The 17,934-nt window shown below is 51.7% G+C and overlaps 1 protein-coding gene across 7 annotated transcripts in view; it reads left to right on the top strand.

Moving 5' to 3' along the window:
- PTK2B (protein tyrosine kinase 2 beta) overlaps positions 1–17,934 on the top strand; it is a 116,954-nt gene that overhangs the window by 33,696 nt on the left and 65,324 nt on the right. The window contains exon 1 of one of the 7 annotated variants that reach the window (XM_045831534.1): positions 70–190. The exons of the other annotated variants lie outside the window; for them this stretch is intronic. The gene's annotated coding sequence lies outside the window, so the exon portion shown is untranslated. Of the gene's footprint in view, positions 1–69; positions 191–17,934 lie in introns of those variants that run through there. 7 annotated transcript variants of the gene reach the window in all.

Consider the following 17,934-nt stretch of genomic DNA (forward strand, 5'->3'; position numbering starts at 1 on the left):
TGACCCTGGAGGCAGGGCCAATAGAGTTGTAAAGTCGGTGAAAAGTTAGCGCCTGTGGCACTGCCAGGAGCCAGCATTGCCCAGGGCCTGGGCCCTCCTCCCCTTTCCCCACCCTTTTCTGGGACGATGTGTTCTCTCTTTTTCACTTCCTGGGCGTGACTCACCCAGGGGCTCCCTCTCAGCATGGCAGGTATGTGTCATTTCCTTGTGCTGGTGAGACGAGACTTTCAGTCTTTCAGTGTTCCTCCTTCCCGGGACCGACTCGGTCTGGTGGAAAGGGATGAAGGGGTTGGCCCCGGAGGCCACAGCATAACAGGTCCTGGTGAAGATTTATTATTGGGGTGAATTCATCCCCTGTGGGAGGCTTTCTGTGTGTTCCCGGAGGGGTGTTTGGGAGACACAGGAGGCTGGGACAGCCTGTCTCATCCTGTTTCCTGCCACCCCTGTCTCTGTCCCCAGCCCCACTGCCATCCCCCGAACTGCTCCACTTTCCCCTTACCTATGCTCCACCCCAACTCTTCCGGGGTCCTTTGGCTTTGCGGGAAGCCCCTTGGTAGTGCTCCCAGACAGAGGCCTGGCCCTGAGAGGGCCCGTCTTTCCAGGTCCAGTCGCTAGTGTGTGGGTTCTCAACTTCGCATAGGAAAGATTTCACTACACCAGGCCAGGTGACTGTGAGGGTACATGTATTTATGTACTTATTTTAAGATTTCATTTCTTGATTTTTAGAGAGAAGGGAAGGGAGGGAGAAACAGAGGACGAGAACAAACCGTTGATGTGTGAGAGATACATGGACTGACTGCCTCTTACACACCCCCAACCGGGGACCTGGCCCACAACACAGGCATGTGCCCTGACTGGGAGTCAAACCAGGAACCTTTTGGTGCACAGGCCAGGGCAAGGTGCATTTATTAAAGCGGGGACGGTAAAACAAGGAAGGGCGTAGCATGGAGGAAGCAACGGGAGAGCCCGGGCTGGGCCGCCTCAGCTCACTGGGCGGTCAGAGAGGAGAGGGTCTTGGGGACAGGTTCAGGGGATCAACCTGGGACGAGCTGCCAGCCGCCCACTGCCTTAGAGTTTAGGAGACACATGTGCTCCTGGGGGAAGAAGTGGGGGAAGAAGAAGTGAAAGGAAATGCATCTGGCTGCTCCCCAGAGGGCTGGGGAGGGCTGATTGTGGCTGGGTCCTTTGTCTCGAGGCTTTTCTCTCCCCCTTGCAGGTGGTAATCTTAGGGGAAGTCTTGGGGAGGGTTCCAGTAGAACATTCATTAGTTTTCCAGAAGTGATCTGTTAGGGTCACAGTATCCACTGATTGGTCAGTGGCAGGGCAGGGAGTCTCTGGTCATGGCAGTTGGTCTTGGCTGGCCTGCCTTGTTTTGCTGCTTTTCTGGGCCTGGAGCTGAAGTACACCTGAGGCCTAGATGGTCTCTGCATGGAGGAAAGGCCAGGGGAGGAGAGGTTACCCTGGGGGTGAGGTCCTCATTTTCCTAGCCTTACCCCCTGCCAGGCACTGGGCCCTCTGCCCCGGCGACCATCTGCCCCTGGCTGTGGATTGCTCTGCCATGGTGTTCAGCTACCTTATCAGTTTCCTTATTTCACTTCCCAAGGAATTTCCTAGCTTCTCTCTATCCTGTCTCAGTAGCATCCTGACCCTCACTGGCGAGGCTAGTGGGGGTGATACTGAGTCCTGTGATTGGGCAGGAGGGACCCAGCATCACAAGTCCATCACTAGCCATGTCCATCCCAGGCTGACCTGGTTAGTGCTTCTCTGTCAGACCGGGATGAGAGAGAATCAGCGTGCAGGCAAAGAACCATTCCCATGTGAAATTGATAACCACTGGGTGGAAATGAGGTTCATTTAGTAAGAGCTGGTATTGTCAAAACTGCTTTGCCAGCATTGTCTCGGAGAGACCCGCGTGGCCCGAGTCGGCTGGGAATTCTTACGATACTGGCGCCTGAGTCAGGGCTTCTGAGGACAGCAGCCATCGCGCTCCCCTCACGGTGGGAAAAGGGAAAAAGCGCAGGTGTCCCACGGGGCCTGGGAAAACCTCCCTGTCGGGGCAGGGACTAGAGAAGAGCCAGCACATCCTGTTGGTACTCCTCTGGTCCCGGGCCTGGTTCTGAGGGCCCCGATTTGAGCTTGTGGGAAAGAGCTTCCTGGGAGTGTTCCTCTGGGGAGGTGAAGGATCTGAAGAATGAGTTTTGTGAGGCTGTTTGAAGGACACAAGGCAGTTTAGACTGGAGAAGCTGGAGGAGCAGGTGAGCTGTTTTCTGTACAGAAACGTTGTTAGGTGGACGTGAAATGAGTTCTGCGCTGTGTATGGCAGACCCAGGAAGTGACAGAAAAGTGTAATCGGGCTGAATATAAATATAACAAGGCTTTCTTATCCTTAGAGGTCTGAGCAATGGAACAGGCTGCTAACATTTTGAGGTAGTGAGGCCCTTATCATGAGAAGGATCCAAGCAGCAGGTGGCCAGGAGGGAACTCCTGCACCAGGCTGGAGTTTGGACTGCACGAACTCTTACATCTCTTCCCACTCTAAGCCTCTGTGAGGAGTCTCTGATTCGGCTCCAGCGCTGCCCTTCCCTCCCACTCCACAAGGCTCCCGCAGCCTATCTCCGCCTCTCTCGTTGCAGGCCTCCTTCCTTGAGCAAGCCAGAGACACCCGGTCTGGCCTCTGCCAGTGCCTGGGCTGGGGCTCTGTGACGGCTCTTGGCAGAAGTCCCAGGAGGGTCTGCCACATGCAGAGCTGGTACAGTCCCTAAGCGTTTCTGGGGCATGTTTCTGTGAATTCTTACTGGTCATCTCAGCCACCCCAGTCCTGTGGGTCAAGATTACTCTGCCAAGTGCTGCAGATGAGGAAGTAAGGAAATACCCAGGCCACTGCGGGGCTAAGATTAGACCCGGACTCTGCCCTCCAGTTCCCGGCGCCGTTTGTGGAGTGCCTGGGGGTGTGTCTGTGCGCTCTGTGTACAGCCTCGAGCGGAATCCTAGTGCAGCTCTGAAACAGCTGTACTATTGCCCCATTTTACAGAGGAGGAGACCAAGGCTCCGAGGCATTGGAACTATGCCTGGGACACCGTTAGTAAGGGATGCAGCTATGCTGTTAGCTCCTCCACTGGAGCTGCAAGGGACAGTTCCGAACACGCAGGAAGGGGGGCCTGGGCAGCTGCAGAATGTACACCAGGGGACTGACTGGCCGTGGCCATTGAATTTCATACTCCCAGGTGAGTGGTGGCCTGCTTCATATGTTCCAGGTCCTGTGCTAAGTGCAACTGGGGAACAACGTGTGTAAAGTACTGTTCCTAGCTTGCGAGAATCCTGTAGTCCAAACCACTGAGCCTAACATGTTTACAATAAACATGATGTGCCTAATACAGAGCAAGAGTTGATCTTATTAAAGGATGGGAAGGAAAGCTTTATGATAGAGAGGGGAACTAGAAGTGGACTTTGTAAAAAGCCTTAGACAGGCAGACATACAGGGGCATGGGGCTGGGAGACATCATGTTCAGTTCAGGGGACCAAATGGAATTGGGCCCCTGAATTCTTGAGTTATTATCAGGCAAGCCTGCTTGGCTCTCCCACTTTCCTCTACCCATCCATGGATGGCCCCAGTCCCAAACACGACTTTCCAGCCCACCTTCTCATCCTCTGACTTAATGAATGGCCTCACCGTGGTCCCACATGCTGGAGAAGGTTGTAGATGACTTGGGCTCCTCCTCCAACTGGGTACAAATTCCTGAGGATTCTAGAAACCTTCCTGTATCCGTCCCTTATTGCTGCCCCCATTTGGGGTGAGACTAATTCTTCTTGCTTAAATGAATGCATTGACCACGAAATTGCTGCCCCAAATCAACAGTATCTTAGGCATGGCTGTTGGGTAGAGCCACCTTCATAAAGAAGCCTTGGCACTTTGAATCTGAAACCAGAAAAGACACTGGAGCTCATGCTACCTGTCACTTGCCAAAGCCAGTAAACAGAGATGGGGATTGAATCTTTACAGGCACTTTATTCAGATGGCCGGTTATCTGAGAAGACTGCAGGTTCACACCCTAAAACAAACCATCTTACATTTTCTTTCCGGGCCAATGTTTTTATAGCAGGGAATAAGCAAGGTGTGGTGAGGCATTTTGAAATTCAGGGAAAATTAGATTTAAAAACTGCTGTATTCTCGCCCTGGGCAGTTAGCTGTTCCCAGGGGCGGGTGGTCATCTGTCTCTCCCTGGAACACAACCAGCCTCCACTTGCCCCTAGGCGTATCTTTAGCAGGGCCCCAGGGGGTCGGCTGTCTCTGCCAGGAGCCAGGATGGGCCTTATCTGTAGGTTCTGAAACAAAAGGTTTAACATATGCATTACTTACTAAGCTTATAACTATTTACCTTAAACTGAAAATGTTCAACTCTTGAGCCCCCTACCAAATCCTTATCACGCCTTCGCTTTTCTGCTGTCTTGTCCACATTCATTCTGAGCTTTGCTGACAACTTTCCACATCCACCTCCTTTGTTTACAGTCCTACTACCCTTGAAGGCCCAGCCTGGAGGCTGCCCTGCCCAATCAGGTGACGTCAACCCCTTTCTGTTTGGTTGCTTCCCGGGTACAATTTGATTTGTGGACACATCTGTCTGCCCAGCTTGGTTTTAAGTTCCTGCATCACACGTTGCCTCCTTGGTATTCTCTCTCCTGTCCGCCCACTTGGTGGGGGCTTAGTGACCTTGTTGAGTTGATTCTAATCGTAGCCCCGGGCTGAGGGAGGGCAGGAGGGACCCTGGGGAAGCTGCTGCACAGACACAGAACTTACCGGTGGCACAAAGCAGTGCAGCGTGTGCTTTCTGTGGGAAAAGAAACAATGTAGCAAGACCAGGGGCCTGCCAAAGCCCTGGTGTCTCTCCTCCAACTCCTGACCTCTCTGCTTTACCGATAAGTTTTCTCTCCTTGACCAAATTTTACTGAGGCTCCCCTGAGCCCTCTTCTCGACCAGGCCTCACCCTTTGCCTGCCATCCTTGGTCTGACAAGCTCAGTTCAGCAAGAATCCCCTTACCCTTGACACCTAGCCTAGTTCCTCCTAGTGATTTCCAACCACTGATTCCCTCGCCTTGCCCATGGGCTATAAACTCCCAGCTGCCCCTGCTGTGCCTGGAAACGCCTTCAAGACTCTCCCTTATTGCAGTAGTTTTGGATACAGTCTGCTTTGCGCATTGAACTCCATCTCGCACCATTTTCCTTTGTGCCTGTGTGTGCACACACACACATTCTTAACACAGCACGATTAACAAACTCCCTGGGTTCTCTTGGGCTGTCTTATGCTCTCTCCTGTGCTCAGAAAAGCTTCGGGGAAAGGATATTCAGGTATGGGAAGGAGAAAGCCGTCTGTCACACCTGTCCACGCCACCCCTGCCAGCGAGGGGCTGGTCGCTCGCGCCAGGGCCTGTGCGTGCCTGCAGGCCGTGCCCTGCTCTGCAGCCTTTCAGCTCTGTGTCCACAAGGCTGTGGAAAGAACCACTTGGGCTGTGGGCTGGGAGGTGGGGGGAGGAGGGGAGCCAGCAGGGTGGGAGTGGAAAGAGCACCCAAGGGTGTCTCCCTTCCAGGCTCTTCTCTGCTCCCATCCCTTGGAAAGGCCTGTTCTAACCTTGGTTCCCACAGATTTCTCTGTCATTAGAGGCGGTTCTCGGCATATCTATTTTGGAGCTGCAGCTGGTTGCTTCTCAGAATAAACAGAGCTGTGATATTGGGATAAAAGAAGAAAGACATATTATCTCCTCTCCATGCCCTCCCTCTTCCCAATGTTTTCCAACCTCCATGTCTCTCTTTTTAAGGGCCTTGCCCTTGGACCCCTTCCACCTCACCCCTGCCTTGTAGCTTTTCTTCTACCCTCTTATAATCAGTCCCAGGCTCCCCTCCCAGGCGTGAGGGCCCTGCGATGGCCAGGCCCTTGCTAGGCGTGGGGCTCCAGGGCTTGTGTAGAACTCAACGTCTAGTTATACAGGAGTTCATATATTCAAGGTTTAAGCCAAAGGATCTAAGAGCTGGTCCAGCCCTTCACGCTTAGATGAAGCAGCTGAGGTCCCCACTGGGGGCGTGCGGTACTCAGGGTCTCAGAGCTCCTGGGGGTTAAGGTAGGAGCAGTGACACCCTGACCATGAAGTTGTCCTCATACTTTTCTGTGTCGTTATCAGAACAGCTGTGTGTTCCTGAGATTGAAATGGGAGCTTGCCGCTGCAGGGACAGGAAGGGAAGTCTGACTGTTGTTTGGGACACCACAGATGTGAGGGCACTCTGTGAATTTGTGGACTGACATGGCTTCCATGAGGGACGAAGGCCGTCGGGATACTTTCTAGAGGTTGGAGGGTCTGGTCAGCAAGGAGAGAAGGAAGAGGCTTGTGTGTGTGGCCACACTCAAGACCAAGTTTCTCATCGCCCCCCATCGTGCATTCCACCTGAAGTGGGTCTGACGGCGCACCCCTGGCTGTACAAGCCTCTTACTACCTGCTCTGGTCTAGCGGGAGCCCTTCCTTCACTGCCTTTGTCCTTTCCCTCTCCTGCCTCTTCCCTGTGCTTGCTGCATTTTCCCTTTCGCGAGCTCTCCTTGACTCCCCACACCGCCAGCCCCGTATCTGCAGCCTGCAGCGCAGCCTGGCCCACATGGGGTCACAGAGACAGAAGAGAAAAGGGGGCAAGCCAAGGCCGCTGCAGTGGGTTTCCTTTCTTGCTTTTGTTTCATTTTTAAAAGATGAAACTGTGGTTAAGCTCTCATATTAGTCCTGGGAAACTTCAGTGGACCACCAGTAGTGGAGCTTCTGCTGAGCCGGGCTGAGCTGTGAAGGGCCTGCACCCGGAGCACCCCCACTGGCTGAGAGAGTTGTAGGTGTGAATGTCAAGGTCAGGCACTGGAGACAGCCTGGCTCTTCCACGCACCCTGGGAGGGGGCAGAGGGTCAGGAATGTGGGTTTTGAATTCAAATGAACTTGAGATTGTGTCTCAGCTCTATTATTTCTTAGCCCCGTGACCTTGGGCTGGTTATTTAAGTGTATTTGGGATTCTATTTCCTCATCTGTAATAGGGAAGTATTAACAGTATCTATTTTGAAGAACAGTCCATTCTTTAATTCTATGCATAATTAATTGAGCATTTTCTCCTAACCAAGCCCTGGCCCAGGTGTGACCCCACATGGTGGCGGGAAGGCCCAGCCAGTGCCTGTCCTTATGACACTCCTGTGTTCTGACAAGGGAACAGAACCCTGACTTAACGCCATGATGATGCACAAAAGTGCTTGATAAGTTGTAATTGTCATTATGTTCAACATCAAAAATGTGGTATAAATAGTCAGGTGGAGCACCAGAACATGTGCTTCCACTCTATAAAATGTTTAGTTTCTTCTTTAGATTTATAGCTCCTTTTCGGTTAAAGAGAGCATATTTGTCAAGGTTTCCCAGAGAAACAGAACCAATAGGATATAGATGCATATGTCTTATGCATATGCATATAAATATGCATATACAGCCTAAATATATGATACATATATATGATGCATATATATATATATGTGTATATGTACAAGGACATTTATTATAAGGAGTTGGCTCACATGGTAATGGAGGCTGGCGGTTCCCAGGATCGGCGGTAGGCCAGCCGGAGACCCAGAGGAGGTGAGGGCATGGTTCCCGGATGAAGGCTGGCAGGCTTGGGACTCGAGCTTGACAGGCAGGACAAAGCCAGTGTCTTACTTCAAAGGCCATTGGTCAGGAAGAATTCTTTCTTATTCCAGAGAAGGCCCTCCTTTTTGTTCTATTGGGCCTTCACCTGATTGGATGAGGCCCACCCACATGGGGAAAGGCAATCTGCTTCACTCAGTCTACCCATTCAAACCAAAACACCTTTACGGAAACACCTTTACCCCAAAACACCTTACGGAAACACCCAGAAGAAGCTCTGACTGACTATCTGGGCACCCTGTGGTCCAGGCAAGTTGGCATGTACACTTAACGAGCACAGGGCCCGGCAGTTGGAGGATGCTGTGGCTGAGAAAGCCCTGGGGGAAGAGCTGAGTGCCCATCCTGCCCTGAAGGGGAGGGGACCCCTGGCTGAGGTCAGGACGAGGTTCAGCCTAGCAGTCCTGGGGCTCAGTCCAATCCAAAGATTTGTTTTCATTAGTTTACATTGTTTTATAAGTTTGTGCCAACACTTAAAAATCTAAGAGTTCACACTAAAATCTGAATTTCTCACTTCTCATGAAAAATCTGAAGCAGTGGTCACGTGGAGGTCAGGAGCCAGGCTGGCTGTCCTGTTGGCTTAGCCTGCAGCACCCGAGCCCGACGCACCGCACTCCTGCTCGGTGCCACTCCCCTGCTTCTGGAGAGCAGACCTGAGCATCAGGCCCCCCCGCCCCCCGTCCCAGGGGGGAGTGTGTCCACTGCAAGCTGTGTTTCTCTGGCGAGAGTGGGGTGGGGGCAGTGTGAGGCTGTGTTCAAAGCACACACCCATGATCTTGCCCCTGGGACACTACAAGCTTCTCTGACAAGTTTCTGCTAACGTACCCCCCAGGATCGCAGACCTTCTGGGGCTCTTTGACGGGGAGGGGCTTTAAGCAGGGGTGAAGAGCTCTGTCTCCTCCACCTAAGGAACAGCCAAGCCATCCAGCAGACTTAGTCTTGCACAAGTGGCTGGGGGAGGACCAGCAGCTTCTCTCTGCTTATTGTGTTCTGTACGTTTGTGCCAACATTTAAAAATGAGAGGCTTCACATTCAAAATCTCATGAAATACTAGAAGCGGTTGCATGGAGACCAGGCATCTTTCCAGGTCAGGGTGCCTTTTCTTTTCTTTCAGTCTTGACCTTCAGACATGAGTGTTGAGATGGAAACTTCTGGAACCACAGAATCATGAAAATCACGATGTACAGTGAGGCACAGTGAAGGAAGTGGGGGTGTTTAGACAGGAGAAGAAACACCTCTTGGGGCACCAAGAGCTGCAGGTTTGAACCCATTGTGAAAGTCCCCAGTGGGCAGGAGTCCAACGGGGGACTAGTAGCTGTGAAAAGGCAGGTCTCTGGCGAGCATGATGCAGACTTTTCCAGCAATGCCAGTGCCTCAGAAATAGAAAGGCCTGGTGCATAAGTCAGTAGGGCCCCATGGCTGGGAGGCAGTGGGGGCTAGAGAGGGGGTTTGAAGATTGGGTGGAAGGTAGGCTGGATCAGGAGTTCCAAACCTTTGTCATGTGAGGTACACACAGACAACGAAAATACAGGTAGGCTGGAGGGGATCTGAACCCCCAAAGGGGTTGCCCACAGTTCCAGAGGTTCAGGCCTTGGCAGGCCTGTGTGAGGGGGCCCAGAATGTATCTTAAGCAGATATGGTAAGACATGCAGACTCGGAGATGACTCTCATGAAGGAAGCAGTTTGTGCTCACAGGTCCCTGGAAACAGGAGGCACAGGACACTATGCGGGGCCCTGTGGGGACACACCTGGTCAGTCAGGAGGCAGAGGGAGCGAGGGAGGAATGTGGGCAAGAGTCTTTAGTGTGGTTTTCTTGGGAAGGAACTGGTGAGGCAGGGTTCACAGGTTTAGGATAGACTAGTTGGGATCATTTTGGTGGGTCAGGGGGCACAGGGTCTGTCCCCAGTTGTCTGGTACCTGGTGGCCTTGGGGTGATCAGGCAGGAGAATGGTGGCCTCCAAGTGTAAGAGCAGGTAAAGGAGGTGGGGTGGGAGTGAGGGTGGGGGTGTGAGCTCTGGATTGGCTGGTTCTTACATGAAAGGCACCCTCTCAACAACTGGCTAGCCCTGGGAGGAATAGTCCAGAGTCAGCATGGCTCCAGAGGCCAAAGAAGCAAGTACAGAAGAAATTAGAAAACATGGTTATTACAAGGTCCTGCCCACATGCCTGAGGGTTGAGATCTGTTTCTCCACACGCTACACCCAGCATTGTCTACACCTCCTTCTGGCCCTGAGGTGCTGTAACCAGATAGCACATTCAAGCCGGAAGTGGCCCGAGGGTCCAGACTCACTCCCTCTTTGTCAGAGAGGAAGCTGGCCCCAGAGAGGTGAACTGACTGGGTCAATAGCTCAGAGTAAGGTTCAGAGCAGGACCTGGAACCCAGCGCGCTCTCGGTCATTTGTGCAGTTGGAAGGGACTGGAGGTAGCGTGCATGGGGTCTTCATCCATGCGAGTTCACTGTAGGGTTACCTGACCTAGGAAAGGCCTCTACCTGCTGCCTCCAGGGTTCCCAGGACAGTAGGAAGACTGGGGTTAAAAGTGCTGTCCCTGCCAGAACATCTCTCCCGGCTCCCCCTGCTCTGCTCTACACATGCAAGGGAGACTTAGAGCCCAGGTCTTAGAGCTCCACGCAGCCTGGGACGAGAAGACCTGATGCAGGGCCCAGCTCTGCCCAGCACCGCCCAGCACCATGTGTCTGGCTCGGACAGCCCATTTCCCTCCCTGGCATCAGCCTTGCCAGCTGAGACCCAGTCTTCCCCAACTTGCCGTATGTCATCCTTCCTATTAAAACAACCATTCCTGTCCCTTTGCCCCACCTGCTCATTCTGATCAACAGTCTCAGGGTAGGCCGGCCACCCATCCCGGCCTTCGCCTGAGGGGTCTCCACAAGACTGGAAACCACCAGAGCGGATCACCTGGGAAACCCACTTCGAGACTAAACACACATTGTTCAGGTCCTCTGGGCTGGTCCACCTGGGTAATTCATTAGCACCTCACTGCCGAGGCCGTGGAGGAAGGACTAGAGAGCCAAAATGACTAACTTCTTAAGGTGACAGCTACTGGGGAGGGAATGGGTGGAGACCAGAACCCCGTACCCCTGCCCGTGGCAGTCTGGCCGCAGATTGGGGGGCTGGAACAGCGGACATTTATGTCTCACTGTTTTAGAGGCTGGAAGTCAAAGACCAAGGTGTCAGCAGGGGTGGCTTCTTCTGAGGCCTCTTTTTGCCTCCAGAGGGCTGCCTTCTTGTTATCCTCACGTGATCTTTTCTCTGCTTGCAGCTGCTGTCCTGGGGTGTCCAAGTAGCCTCTTCTCATGAAGACACCAGTCAGATTGGGTCAGGACCCACCCTAACGGCCTCATTTTACCTTTAATCACCACTTTAAAGGCCGGTCTCTAGATGCAGTCCCATTATGAGGTGCTGGGGGTCAGGGCGTCAGCACTGGCAGTCTGCAACCCTGCCTCCTGGGCTGTGTTCCTCCCTCTGCTCTGCCTGCCTCTTCCGTGGTTGCCTCTCCCTCCCCCAGTTATGCACTTAGCGCTGCTCCGACCTGAGTGAGCCCAGGGCACATACTAAGTGTATCATGTCCATCCACGTCTGGCTCAGCATTTGTTCCTATGGCCGGTTTGTTCCCAGAAGGGCTGTGGGCTGCCGCGGAAAGCAGGGAAGCCTGTGTTCCGGATTCTTTATTCCCCTGACCTGGCGCACAGCCATGCTCAGTTAGGCTCTTGACAAATGATGGCGATGTGATGGCGATGTTGACAGCCCAGAATAGAACCCGTGAGTGGGAGGTTAGTCTGCTCAGCTGGTGCTGTGGGACCAAGGGGGTTGTGGTTGCCACCTCAGCTCAAGGATGAGCAGGGACCACAGTTTGGACTGAGCACTGAGCAGGAGCCAACACTGTGACTACAAGGCCATGGGAGAAGGTCCAGGGGTGTGAGACCTTCAGGGTCCACATGCAGCTCTAAAATCCTAAGAACCGAAGTCTAGACCCAGAGAACTGAGAACTTCAGGCCAGGCTCTGGTCAGACAAGCCGGGCAGGCCCTAGAGGCTTGACCGCCAGCCACGCCCCCACCCCCAGTCTGCTGCTGGGAGGCTGCATGGCCCCTGGAGGTGTCTGCATCACTGATGTCTGGGTAGCTCATCCAAAATGATTTCTATGGGCTTCTTGAGTTGACGTTAAAGTGTGTAGGAGTGGCTGGTGGTCCTGGCATGGAATGATCTGTGCATTTCTGAGCCAGTGTCCCCTCCCCTATAAAGGGCCAGCGACGCCTCCAGAGAGAGGAGGAAGGAGAAGGGACCAGCACTTTGGGAGCTTGCTGCTTGTTACAGCATGCGTAGTAGGAGAGTGTGTCTGCTTTAGACCCCTGTCACCACGTGGGCTCCACTTCTGGGAAGGTGAGCACAGTGGCTCAGGCTGGGGGATGCCTCTCCCAATAGGCCAGTTCCCGGTGTGCAGGGGGAGGTAAAGACCAGGGAGGTGTTGGATGCAGGTGCAGAAGGTTCCAGAAGACAGAGGACTCCTCTGTTTGACTCTGTAGCTGGCTGGCATCACAGTTAGTCCATACAGGTCACGGGGACGCCAGCATGTACTGGGGGATTTGCTCTGGGCCAGCCAGGCCTCCTGACGAGGATTCAGGTCCTTTAGCTCTGTGGTTACGCGCCATCAAAGGGGCCGCTCTCTCTGTTCCCCACAGTGAAGATGTCTGCTTTGATGACTCTGACCCCGGTGTTCTCATCCGTAAAACAAAGGAAGTAAAAACAGATAATTTATAAGTCCCCTCACCTCCGGTTCTCACCACCTGTATCTTAGCTGTTATATTTTCTCACTTGTCAATATGCTACATCCTTTTTGTTTCCTTCCTATCTACTTCCTGTCCTCTTTTTTTTTCTCTCGCAGCCCTCACATCTCGCTCAAGGACCCAGGGTCTCTCATTGGGGCTTATGATTTTAGCTCCCAGAATTTTAAATCCAAGAGGGCACTTTGAGAAGCATCTACCCTGGTCCAGTGGCTTAAATCTGAAATTTAGGGTCACTGAAAGGTGTTCTGGGGGGTTCTGCAAACCCTGAAGCTTTTTCAGCCAAACATGAAGAATTAAACCACCCCAGGAAGCAGGCGATCACTTTGAACAGCTGGGAGGGAATATCCATGCTTAAGACTTTGTTGCACACCCATTCCTCTCACCTAATTCCTTACTTTTTCCACGAGAAAACTGAGGTCTGGACAGGTGAGGTGGCGTGGCCCAGTTAGCTGAGTATCTTTCTGGCATTGAATTTGGATGTGCTTCAAAAGCAAATTCTCAGTCCATGGAAGGAGAGGAGCCGTCGACCCGGTTCCTCTGGGGGCTCTCGGAGACCTGGACGTGGGGGCAGCCCCCCTCGCCGCCCTCTCACCCGCTTCTGCTGGCCCGGCCCGCTCACCCCATGTGGCTGCTCTGCTGCGGCAGCGGGCATTCTGGGTTCTGCTGTGCTCTCTCCCCCTCGGGCCTGTCTGCGGTGAAGCTGTGGAGAAATGGGTTGCTGTTAGTTTTTTTCAGACTTCCTGTGTGCTTCAGAAACCTCAATGAAAGAAGAGCTCAAGTAAAAAGGGCCAAGGACCATTATGCCAAACATAGACTTCTGTCCGACATGGGGGAAGCTGAATTCATGATTTTTATAGAACTAAAGCCCAGGGCTCTGATACCACGCCCCCGCCCCTCCCCCCCACCCCAGTCTGGCTCCTGGGGAATATAATGCTTGGGGTTGGAAGTAGGTAGCGGGGGTCTGGTCATTCTCAGACTTGGGTCGAATGTACCTATAGAGATGGCCAAAGTGGTTCTTGAGAAGTATTTATCGTTGAAACCAAACCCATGAAAAGGAAAACTTAATTGCCTCTCTACTACAACTGTTAGAATGTTCTGTGCCTCTTCTGCATATGACCCAGTTGTAACCATGGGAGCATATTTGTGTAGCAAAATGTATGTAATCTTTAGAGTTTTTATATGACTTTAATTGCATGTGCCTAAGTAGTCTCCTTATCGATTACCTTTTAGGACTGACAGGAATTAATTATTGGGGGAGTTTTTTACCTGGGTGAGAAGGACAGAATTATGCAGAAACATTATGCTTCTTTTCCTCTCTCCCTCCCTCCCTCCTTTCCTTCCTGCCATTTTCTTTCTTTCTTTTTTTTTTTTGCATGCACATTGCTGAGCTGTCTGCCCACAACCTCTCATTCTTGGGGCCTCCTACTCAAACTGGGGCCCCTAAGGATGAGTCTTTTCCTGGCCTAGTCTGGCCGCCTGGCCCTGAGTTTGTGTGCCTGACCTTGGGTCCGTGAGACCTTTCTCTTCCATAGCCCTTTTCAAAGAATAACTAATTTTGCTACTTTCTGGGCTCTGGAAATTTTGGGTTGGGTTTTCTCAATTGTATTGGTTTTTGTTTTTCTGACCAGGGAAGCTTGAGTAGTGGTTGGGAAAGTTGAGGGAGAAGGGCCCTGAGCGGGGGACTTTCTCGACACTGCACCCGGGGTTGCCCGACCTCGGAACTACCTTGGCTGGTGTTGTAAACAACCAGAGTTCCCCCCAATTTTCTGATTTTCCCTCTGAAAAACTGAAACCACCTGTTTCTTCTCTATTTCCCCATAATGGGCTTGGGTAACATCAGCAAATGAAAACAGAAACCACGACTGTGCTATGAAGTCAGAGATTCAAAGATACCCAGGAAGGTCCTGACTTTAAAAATGGAAATTCACGGACAAAGGTCACTCCGCCAAGTGTTTGTCAGTCACCACGCTGGGGGTGGGGGGCCTGGGTTCCCGCTCAGAGTCCTCACACTTCGGTGCCTCTGAAGCCCAGTACTCCCCAGTGAGACGACGGCTCACCCAGCTGTTCTCCGCCGTCCCTGCGTGTGTGTCAGAATTGCCTGGCTGTTATTTAAAAATACAGATGGCTGCGCCTCCACTCCTGAGGTCTCCATTCATGAGGGCGGGACTAAGGCTTGAGATATGGCCACATACATATGTATGTAGTGTTAAAAAATTATTCAGACACGTTAAAACAAAACAAAACAGTAAAGCAGATGTTATTGGCAGGACTACCACAAGGGGGTTTTTCAGTAGGGCAGGGATGCCGGACTCATTTTCACCGGGGGCCACAGCAGCTTCGCGGTTGCCTTCAAAGGGCCGAATGTAATTTCAGTTCCTTAACAGTTAAGGAGTGGTTACATTTATACAGTCCTAAAATTATTTCGGCCCTTTGAAGGCAACCTCGAGGCTGATGTGGGCCCCAGTGAAAATGAGTCTGGTACCCCTGCTAGGGGAAAGAAATAGAACTAAAACAGGGAAAGTGGGGGTTTACAGCCACGGAGCAGGGTGGGGTGAGTGGATGAAAAATTACTGAGACAGTAGGGTGATCCTTTGCAAAATTGGCCTAACCAGATTCTTGCTGAAGGCAGGCCAAAGTGATCAAATATTCCCTGGGGATGGGGCTGGTGTGTGTGTGTGTGTGTGTGTGTGTGTGTGTGTGTGTGGGAAGTTTGCTCAGATAGCGCGTGTACTTAGCCATAGAAAGTGGGGAATTCTGGCTGCACCCACTGAGCAGGATTCTTCCTGATCGGGACTCTACAAGGACGGAGATGGAAACTGAGATTTGGGGCTAGTCCAGCAGAGAATTCAGAGAAGTCTGAAATTTGGTCAAGGAGAGAATCTTTGTCAGTATCTCTGTGGACACGTGTGTGCCGCCAGGGTGTGCAAGCCACAGGACCAAGTGCTATTGGAGGAGATGTTCCAGGTCCAGCAGTCCGCTCTTCTCTCCATGAGAATCCAGAGCCCAGGGGCCATTACCCTGGGGTGTCTATGGGCCAAGGCTGCCTTTCTCGGGCAGTCCCAGGCTCCAGATTACTGCAGGGTGTAGCGGTCAAGACCACACCTGGAGCCCCTTTGACTTTGTTTGAATCATGGGTCTGCTCTCTACTTGCTGTGTGACCTGTGGGAAGTCTCTTTACTCGGCCTCAGCTGTCGCATCGGTGAGGTGGGTGGTAACAGTACCTACCTGGGAGGTTTGTTACTAGAATTAAATGGGCCCATTGTGCATGAGAAGTGCTGACCCGGGACTGCACTTCTGGGGCTGGGCTGGGGAAGAGCTCTGTGTTAAATGCTGTGAGCTCTCAGAGGTGAGCCCTCAGACAGGCATGCAGGGTGAGAGGAAGGAGGGGGACAAGTGCTCAGGGTCTCAGAGATAGAGTGGGAGTCAAGTTGCAGTGGGGCAAAGGCCCCGCCCCCCCGCAAGTACTGCCAGTCCATCCGTTCTCTGGGAAGAGGGTCTAGAGTCGGGATAGCGTTCTGTAGTCCCAGGGTTCTCTTGGCAGATTCCACTGCGATGTCTTTCTGTCCTATTCACTATAATCCTGATTTTGGGTAGGATTCAGAAATCAAAGTTTCAGGATCATATTGGCTCTCTAGTCTGGCTTTGGGGTAAGAAAACTGGCTAGTCTCTGGGCTACGTGGAGAACCCAGAAAGTAAGACTATGTCTGAGGAGGAGCTGGAGGGAGACAACAGAAAGAGAGCAGGCTTCTATCCTTGTGAAAACCACTTATTTTTAAAATGTATACAAGAATAACTGATAATAGTAAGAGAACTTAAGATCTCTTAATTGCATGTAATTCTAAATATAGAAGCATTTTTACATAGTTATAATGACTATGTTAACTCCATTCTCCTTTAACATTTTTATATAACATTTTCATGTATTATCACTACTCATATTGTTATCAGAGTTTATTGTCATCGATATTGCTTAGTATGGTTCCTGAGCGTTTTGTTTTCATTTCACTATTTAATTTTAAATAATACAGCTGTGAACATCTCTGTGCCCCACCCATGCCCACCCGTTTAGATAGGTGGGGGTGTCTCCCAAAGTGGGGTGACCTGGTCAACACATGTGAGTTGTCATATATTTGAGAAGCTTGGTCTTCGGAGAGCCGGTTCTGACTCAACTGGCCATTGTACCGGTTTCATTTCAAGCCCATAAACAAAAAATTTTATTACTTTTATCTCAGCCTCTTGGCTTGTTTCATAGGTTTGTACCGCTACCTCAAAGTGGTTTCCCGTAGCATTTTTAATTGCTGAGGATCTTTCCACCTATTTTTAATTTTTCCCATCTTTTTACACACAGGTGACACCCTGTTTGCTCGATGGGGCGTCTAAAGTGCTGTTTTATCCAATTCACATGAAAACGAAACTGATTGCTGCAGTGTGCAGATGGGGACATCACCATGTTTAACGGTTTCAATGTCTGTTTACATAAAGCAAATTCGTAGTATGTGCTGGCTTTGCAAAGAGCAGCAGATTGGGGTTTGGCAGGTGGAGACGCTTGTTCTTGAGGAGACGCTTGTTTAGTTGTTCTCGGGGTGGTAGCAGACGAGGGGGCCACAGCTGCACGTCAGTCGTGGGTTTGTACTTTCTGGCTGAAAAAAAATCTACTTGAGTACATTTTTTATTCCCATTTCCCATGTTTATTAAGTGCATCATAAAAGATAACTAAAATTCTATGTTGCCATCATTCTTATGCATAGTAATCAATCAGAAGGCCAGTGCTCCTTTCAGCGCTGCAGGGCTGGAAGCTGCTGAGCTTATTACGTGTAAGTTTCTGTTCCAGCGGACTGCGGGGGGCCACGGCAGGAAAGCCGTGTTCCGAGCATCCCTGCTTGGCACAGAAATAACCTCGACGTGTGAACTCAAAGCCCAGGGTGCTTGGGGGCTCGCTGGTAGACTGGCTCTGCTGGGCTCCGAGGGGAAATCTGAGATCTTGACCTGCCTCCGCCACTTAACAAAGGTGACCCTAGGCAAGCTGCTCGGTCACTTTTCCTTATCCTCCGAATGGGACTATGTCTGCCTTGAAGACATCAGCAAGGCAGCAAGTGGGCCAACGTTCCAGAAAGAGAGGCAGAGCGTGCAGTCTGCAAGCATAGAGACCCTCTCCCCTCCCGTCTGTTGCACTTCTTTTAAACTTTGATTTGGACGAAGAGGTTGGGTCCATCTTTTGCGTGGCAGCCCTACGACCTTTTACGGCCGGTGTGGTCACATCTGTGCAGAGCCCCTCGGGAAAGCACCGTCCTCATTTTGAAGATGTGCTGGCAACCCTGACACTGCATGAACTTCGGTGGCCATATCACGGGACGAACTCTGAGTTCACAGTTAGCCTAAGCCCCGTTGTTTTAAAATGCCCGTGTCATTGCTAAGCCACATCTTCCTC

This window comes from Phyllostomus hastatus, unplaced genomic scaffold, assembly GCF_019186645.2.
Source record: "Phyllostomus hastatus isolate PE091 unplaced genomic scaffold, TTU_PhHast_1.1 phas_contig_159, whole genome shotgun sequence".
NCBI classification, from domain to species: domain Eukaryota; kingdom Metazoa; phylum Chordata; class Mammalia; order Chiroptera; family Phyllostomidae; genus Phyllostomus; species Phyllostomus hastatus.